This window comes from Fukomys damarensis, unplaced genomic scaffold (assembly GCF_012274545.1).
Source record: "Fukomys damarensis isolate Sample0158 unplaced genomic scaffold, DMR_v1.0_HiC HiC_scaffold_21, whole genome shotgun sequence".
Classification (NCBI taxonomy): Eukaryota; Metazoa; Chordata; class Mammalia; order Rodentia; family Bathyergidae; genus Fukomys; species Fukomys damarensis.
In genome coordinates this window covers 39,036,885-39,044,509 of record NW_022900933.1, presented here as the reverse complement: position 1 = coordinate 39,044,509, position 7,625 = coordinate 39,036,885, and positions in this window count along the sequence as shown.

The following is a 7,625-nucleotide window of genomic DNA, read 5'->3' as shown; positions in this document are numbered from 1 at the left end:
CTCTGTCTTCCTCCAGGGAGTGTGGGACCCTGCTCTCTCACGCGGAGGTCAGGGCTGGCTGAAACAGCTGCCATATGGTCTGCGTTTAGACAGCAGGCAGTGCGCTGCAGCCGCCGAATGCTGTACTCACTCAGAAAGGTTTAAAGTTCACTGCTCAACAGTCTGGAGGAGCAGCGTGGACGGGCGGGTGTCTGCGGGGGAGTCCGGGTGGGCTGAGCCTGCTCGAAGTTGTTTCAGGAGGGTGGCCAGGCGAGGTGGGGCCACCTGTAGGAGGAGGCGACGTGCAAGCCTGTGCACGCTGACAGAGCCTGCAGGACTCCAGGTCTCTCGACACAGTCAAACAGAGCTAACCAAATGCCTCACCACGAGGTGCACATAATTTCATTGCCTTGTTCTTTTGAGTTTTTTTGGTTTGGTTTTGTGGTAACGGAACATAACAAAAACAATTGCCATTTAAACCATTTTAAAGTGTATAATTCAGTGGCTTAAATACATTCACATTGGTGTGCAACCATTTCCACCATCTGGTTCCCACTTTTTCATCACTCCAGATGAAAGCCTGTCCTCATTAGCAGCCTCTCCCCGCTCCTCCCTCCCTGACCAGCAACCAGCAGCTGTGCTGTCTCTGGGCATTTGCCCAACCCCCAACATTGTGTATGAATGGCTGCGTGCAGTATGTGGCCTTTGTGGATGGCTCCTTTACTTGGCCTCCTGTCCTTCGTCAAGGCCCATCCCTGCTGTAGCCTCTGTCAGAGCCCCGTTCCTTTTTTATGGCTGAATAATAGTCCAGTGCATGGACAGACCGTCTTGCTTATCCATCCACTGGTTGAGCTGTCTGCAGCATGTAGGTGCCTTGAGGGGTGGGTTTATCCTTGGAGGGGCTGAGGATCTTGGCTATAGGAAGCAGGGACTTCGGGTGACCTTCATGGCTGCACCCCAGGATCTAGCACAGTGGCTGCCAGGCTGGTGCACAGAGAGTATTTGCAGAATAATGAATGAATGGATGGACGGAGGTATGTGGGAACAGTGAAAGCGTTTGTGCTCTGAACTCCCCAAGGCCAGAGGGCAGCCTGGTGCCAGGCCACTGTCTGTTGCCACTGTTGGAAAGAAAAACAAGTGCTTTGCTCTGCAGCCTGAGCACTGGGCCAGGAGTCAGGAAGCCGGTGGCGGAGCCATGGCTCCAGCAACACATGGGTTTTATTATCTAGGAGGCCCGGTTCCTGCCTATCACTGCTGTGAAATTAGCCAGCACTCAGTGGCTTAGAACAACACAGATTTATTACCGCACAGTCCTGAAGGCAGAAATCTGACACGGTCATCCCTGCCCCAGTCTCCCAGGAGGCTCTGTCCTGGCTCTACCAGCTTCTAGAGGTGCCTACAGGCCTCGGCTCCTGGTGTCTCTGTGAGGCTGCAGCACCTCTCCGCCCTCTTCCCATCTGCACGCCATGCTCTTTTCCTTTTTAATTCTTTCTTTCTTCTTTTGAAGACAGGGTCTCCCTATGTAGCCCAGGCTGGCCTGGAACTCCCAGCGACCTTCTTGCTTGCCTCAGCCTCCTGAATCCTGGCATTACGGGTGAGCACCATCTCTCCTGGCCCGTACATCTCTCTCCAGCCACAGCTGGCCAGCTTCTCCATTTGGAAGAGCTGAGGGATCAGTTTCCCACTCTGAGCAGGCAGGACAGCCCGCCCCAAGCCTCTCCTAACTCCTGACTCAGGCCAGGCTCTGCTTCCCACCCTTCATAGGCCAGGGACACAGGGACGGTCCCCAGGGGGTGGAGCTCAGGAGGCCCCGCTGCAACTGCCCAGCTCTGAAGCAGGTGGAGTCCCCCACTATGCCCACAGGATTTGGGTGGAAAGCAAACATTTTAGGACACTTTGAAAAAACCCAGTGAATTTTGCATATGTAAAATCGGTCCTTTGAGGCAGCTGAGACCCCTTAATGCAGCCACTCACTGAAAAGTTTTTGAGATGGTCTTTCTCATTAAAGAAAAAGAACACTGTGGGGCAGGTGTGGAGGGTGTGGCAGCTTCCTGGCCTCTCGGAAGCACTTTACCATGGAGGAGACTGAGCAGGAGCTGTGTGTAGGTTGCAAAGGCGGAAACCCAGAAGCCTCCTCCCTGCACTTGAGGCCCCAGGCTGTTTGCATGGCAATGAATGGCCTAGAAGATGCAGATTGCTGCTGCTCTTTATCCAAGACAGGGCTGAGGCACTCTCTCAGGAGATCAGCAAGCTCCCAGCCATGGCACTGGTACTTGGTACTTCTGTTAACCAAATCTTCCCTTCCACCCAGGCCTCTCCTGTGGGCAGCCTGGAAGGACTCAGGCTCTGAGTGGGGAGCAGGGAGAGGGCAAAACTTCGGCTGGTAAATCTTTCCATCAATAGCTCAAAAGGTGCTTTCAAGGGGCAGAGTCCTTCACAGTGAGGCTGGGCTGTGTGCAGGGTCAGAGCCCTGCCCATCTGCCTGAGACTCTGCAGACTCAGCTGGTTGGCATCTGAGGAGAGCTGAGGGCAGCAGTACCAGGGTCACTCCTGCCAAGCCAGGTAGGGGGCAGGAGGGGTCAACCGGGGATCCAGGTACAGAGAATGGGGGACCCATCACCAGAGGGCTGCGTGGCTGCCATGGGGGTCTCTGTGCTGTGAGCCACAGGTCTGTGTCCTGTACCAGCCTCTCCAGGGGAGGGTTTGCTCCTTCCTGTATGGGAACTCAGTACAGAGTGAGTGCTTGGCAGGCACGAGTCCGTGGGTTCCAGAGAGCAGGGAGACAGGGCAGAAAAAGAAAGGGAGTCAGAGAGAAAGGGAGTCGAGCATCCTGCCAGCAACTCAGGGTGGGAAGTGAGTGAGTTGCCCTCTGCCCTCCTGAGCTCAGCCGAGTCGAGGCTGGGCGGCAGGAGCTCCCAAGTTGCCCGTGATGAGCAAGCTTTGCTTGTCGCTTTCTTCATTCATGTGTCAAGGGCCTCTTGCAGGCAGCTTGTGTGCCGGAGCCAGTGGTGCTCACCAAGGACGAGGCCCTGCCAAGCAGTTAAAATGTCAGAGAAAATGTCAAATGCCTCCCGCAGAGTGGTTCGAAGACATGAACCTTTTGAATCACTGTGGAAACAGCTCATTTGTTGATGAAAGATGGTGCATGCTGCAGAGGAAGTCGCTTGTCTGAAACTTTTGGGTGGGTACCCAGGGGTCAGGGTGGTCTGGGACACTGCATGCCTGTTATGGACCAGAAGCTGGGTTTCCGGAGGGACGAAGCCACAGGCCACGCTCTGGTTCCACAAAACTTGTGCTGAGTTGGAAGAAATATCATGGAGTGGGGCTCTGACACTACCACCCACCCACCTACCCAGTCGCTGTAGCATGTGCCTGGAGCTTTTCTGGATGCTGTCAGTTTGGCCTGGGTTTCTCTACTAACTTGATAATAGAGTGACTCCTGGTGATCTCTGCCTTCTCTATGACTTTGGTGCTACTGAGGTCTGGAGGAGCTTTGCTGCACAAATGGACACCCTGAAACAGGACAGGGATGCTGGCTAGACCTGGATCAAGGGCACTGTCAGGTACCACTTCCATGGTCGGTATGGCCCACAGGTCCCTGGGAACCCAGCCAATTCCTGCCCTTTAGACATCATTGGTTTTAGGGTTTACAACAAGATGTCCCCCAAAAGGCTCATGTACTCAGAGGGGGGGCTTTGGGAAGGTGATTGCATTGTAGGGGTGCTTGGCTGACTGGCTGTCAGGAGGTAGGGTCTGATCAGCAGAGGCAGTCATGGGGAGCCTGAGAGGCTGGGCCTCCCTTCCCAGCGCCCTGCTCGCTGTGCTTCCTGGTCACCATGAGGTGAGCAGCTGTCTCCCAGCAGACCCTTCTATCTCATCACTGCTGCTTAGAGCCAGTTAACCATGCAATGACCCAGACCTCTAAAACTCGCCCCACCTCTTTTAAATTGGAGGCATTGTAGGCATTGGGTATTTCTTCCTGGCACCAAGGAAAGTGACCAAGATGATCAGATTCTTTCAGTGTTTTCCTCTTGGGAGTGGCTCCCATGGCAATAGTGTCACCTTCTCTGCTTAGCAACATGGTCCGCCCAGGAAGTGGCACTGTGGAATTCACTTGATCATTAATTAAAAGTTTCCAATACAGACTTTCTGCATTTAAAACAGTAGAGATGGAGGGGGTGGTCAAAGGGAGTATCATGGGTTGCATTAGATCTCCCCTCAAAATAAAGATGCATCAAGCCCTAACCCCCAGGACATTAAGATGTGACTATCTGGGGAGAGGGCTGAGGCCATCGGTTTAATTAAAGGGAGTCAGGGCTCTCTCTTTCCCTCATGATGACAGGTGTCTTAGAGCTAGAAGGCGGGGCAGGTAGAAACCTCAGGTACTAATAGTTCCATTGTTTAATGAAACACCTTTGATACACTGGGCAGGAACAGCGAGCAGCCTGAATGGTTACATTTTTGGGACAGAACATCTTGTGGGGGAAAAAACACAGGGGCAAGGCAAAGTCCTGTCCTACTGCACCCCATTGCTACATCACCAAGGTGTAGACAGAGCTTGTTAGCACCTCTACACGACTGAACTTCCTCCAGTTGCTCTGGGCCTCGCCCTGAAGCCCTTTCACCCTGCTGCCCCCTTCCCTCCACACCGGTCCACCCCATGCCTCCCCTGTCACCATCCTCACCTCCGGCAGGCAAGAGCCCAGGTCTGCCCTGCTTAGGAGGCCAAACTGACACCTGCTCCTTCCCTGACGCAGCCGCTGAAGTTCTCGGGGGCAGACAGCTGAGCTCCTGAAGGGGGGCTGTGCGGGGAGTGAGGGCTGCGTCCTGCCAGCCTCCAGGCCCCATCGGGGCCGAGCTCTCGGGGAGACCACAGCAGCTGCCACTTTTCCACACTCAGCTCCTGCCACGCCCAGGAAGTCCCAACCTCTTCTATTCCTTCAGTGGCCTGCTACGAAGGAATTTAACAGATGCACAGTCCATGTTAAGACTCCCCATGTGTCTACATAGTGTTCTTTACTTTTATTCTACCTAGAGTCCACCCAAAAGATGTACACTTGAGGGAAAGAAAAACCTGCAGAAATATTTTAATACTAAATTTACTGAGAAGCATGAGGTTCATACACATTACCTTTGGCCTCTGCTGTGACAAGAGGTGCTCAGAGTGGTATCCGTGAACCTCCAGACCCTTAGTATAGGACGAGCTGCTGAGTGTGTCGACGTCTTTTGGCAGACTCTGTATTTTACATAGAAATATATTTATATATTATTACATAGCGTATTACTGATTACATTTGAAATTAAAACAAAATATTAAACGTTCTGTAATTGACAAGATCGCATTATTTGTTCTATGGTAACATGAGGAAACTGTGACTCATTGCACAATTACACGCTGTTGAGTGCACACACATGGCCAGGCAGTGTAACTCACCACATGTGTCCATAGTCTGTGCCCAGCAGCCTCGGCCTCCTGATGCACAGAACAGCAGGAGAAAAACTCTGCCCTGAGAGCCAAGACAAATGTGGGGTGGATGAAGCTGCTGCCGGAGAAGGATGATCCTGTGCCACCAACATTGGTTTAAATTGGAGCACAGTCTAACAGAAGTGATGTGGTGTGCTGGGGCATGCCTATAATCCCAGCACTCTGGGAGGCTGAGGCAGAAGGATCCCAAGTGTGAGTGTAGCCTGGGCAACTTAGTGACTTAGCAAGACCCAGTCTTTAAATTTAAAAAGGAGGATATAGCTCAGTGTAAAGGCACTGGGGTCCAATCCTGAATAAAAGAAAAAAAAAAGAAGAAGACAGAGAGAAGAAAAGGAAAGACATGTCCAGCATAGTGACTGTAAATTACACCCTGCAGTGCATGCTGTGTCCAGAATTGTACACACTGGGCTTTTACTGCCTGGTGGTGTGTTTGTTCACACCAGCCTCACCGTAAACACACAAGGAGGCGCTGTGCTGTGAAGTCTCTGGTATAGGAACCCTCCCACTCCCTTAGGATCCAAAGGGGCCACTGTCATGGCTGTGGACGCCGCCCATCAGCAGGGTCCACATGTGCTGCATGGCTGCTGTGATCACTGCACGGCGTAGCGTGCGACAGTAACTCCACGTGTGTTCACACGTCATGCCACACGGGCACACTTCTGTGTTGTACCAGCATGATCCTGGACGTCCCGTCACATTCCTTGCTGTGCCGGGGAATGGACACGCAGAGGGCCTCGCCCAGGCCTGGCCTCGGCAGTCACGGCCAGTCACGCCTCCATGTGCTCACGCCTTACGTGCACGCTGGCTCCTGGACCTCCTGCTGCCCCATCACTGTCTCTGCACCTCTGTCCCGGCAGACGGAGCTGTGGCTCCCCCAGCCTAGGATGGGGGCTGGCTCTGCGGGTGCGGCAGGAGCGTCTGAGCATTGTGGGAGCCTGGGATGCTGCAGTAGATGAGTGGGTGCCGGGGTGAGGCAGCGACGTGGGCACAGGGGTCAGACTCAGCAGGACTGGCTTTTTCCACGCCCTCGATGGTTTCCAGGTGCAGCTCTGCCCCTTGATGCAGAGGGAACCACACCTGTGGGCAAGCCCGGGGCCTTCGTGGTCATGAGGCAGGTGCGCTTGAAGTATCCCGTAAGGTCCTCAGTCCCCTGGCTCCTCCCCGAGCAGGACTGAGCTCCTGACAGTGTGCGAGGGAGGCCAGGCTGGGGCTGGAAGTGCTCACCACACTCCACGCTTGTGCATACTACTTTGTGAGCGGTCCTGCCAACCGCGGGACTCAGGGCTCTGAGGGCGGCGTAGACCTGGGAGCTCTGCCCAGGACGATGCCCTCCTGAGGAAGCAGAACCCAGCCCTGGGCCAGGGGAAGAAAACATCACTGGCAAGCTGGAGGCTGCCGGATTCTGCCAACACACTTCTGGGTTGCCCAGTTACATTTCAGATGAACAGCAAGGAGTGTGAACATGTGTACTGTGTTTATCAGAACTGGGGCACAGCTGGATGTCACGTTTCACCTGCAAACCTGGCCAGGGAGCCTGGGTTCTGACTGATCGTGGATCTGGGCTGCTGATATGTCCCCATCGTCACCCTGGCCACAGTGGACTTGCAAGCTTCTGTCCTGCTGGAAATAGCAACTCTGGCAAATGCACCCCACTGGGAGGGTGGCCCAGCCCCCAGTCTCCCGGTGCCCAGTGTTGGTGCAGGGAGGTCTCCTGTTCAGTGTGGCCTGGGTCCCTGGCTGCACGGTTCACTCCCGGGGGCCTCTTGAGGGTCCCCCATCGGGGGATTCTGAGTGGCCAGACCCTTCTCCAGCTCAGTGATGAAAAGTCAGAGTCCTTGGCACAGGGAGGCCCGGGGGTCCTGAGGCCTGACCTGGTGGCTGGGGAGGTGTTGGGGTCACTGTGTGTGACACATGATGGGCTGGGTCTTCTCTGAGCCCCCGGCAATAGGGACACTCAAGAAGCTGTCTGTTCCCTCCTGAAGACTGGTGGCCACCATCTTGCTGGGTCTGCAGATCTCAGGGGAAAACCTGCCCTGTCCCTGGAGGAGACAGAGAGGAGGGTCCTGCTGGGAGGGTACTGTGGCCCTGCCTCCCTGGGGCTTGTACCAGCTCTCTGTCCCCTGGCCCCAGGCCCTCGGGCATGGAGCATGACCACTGGGGG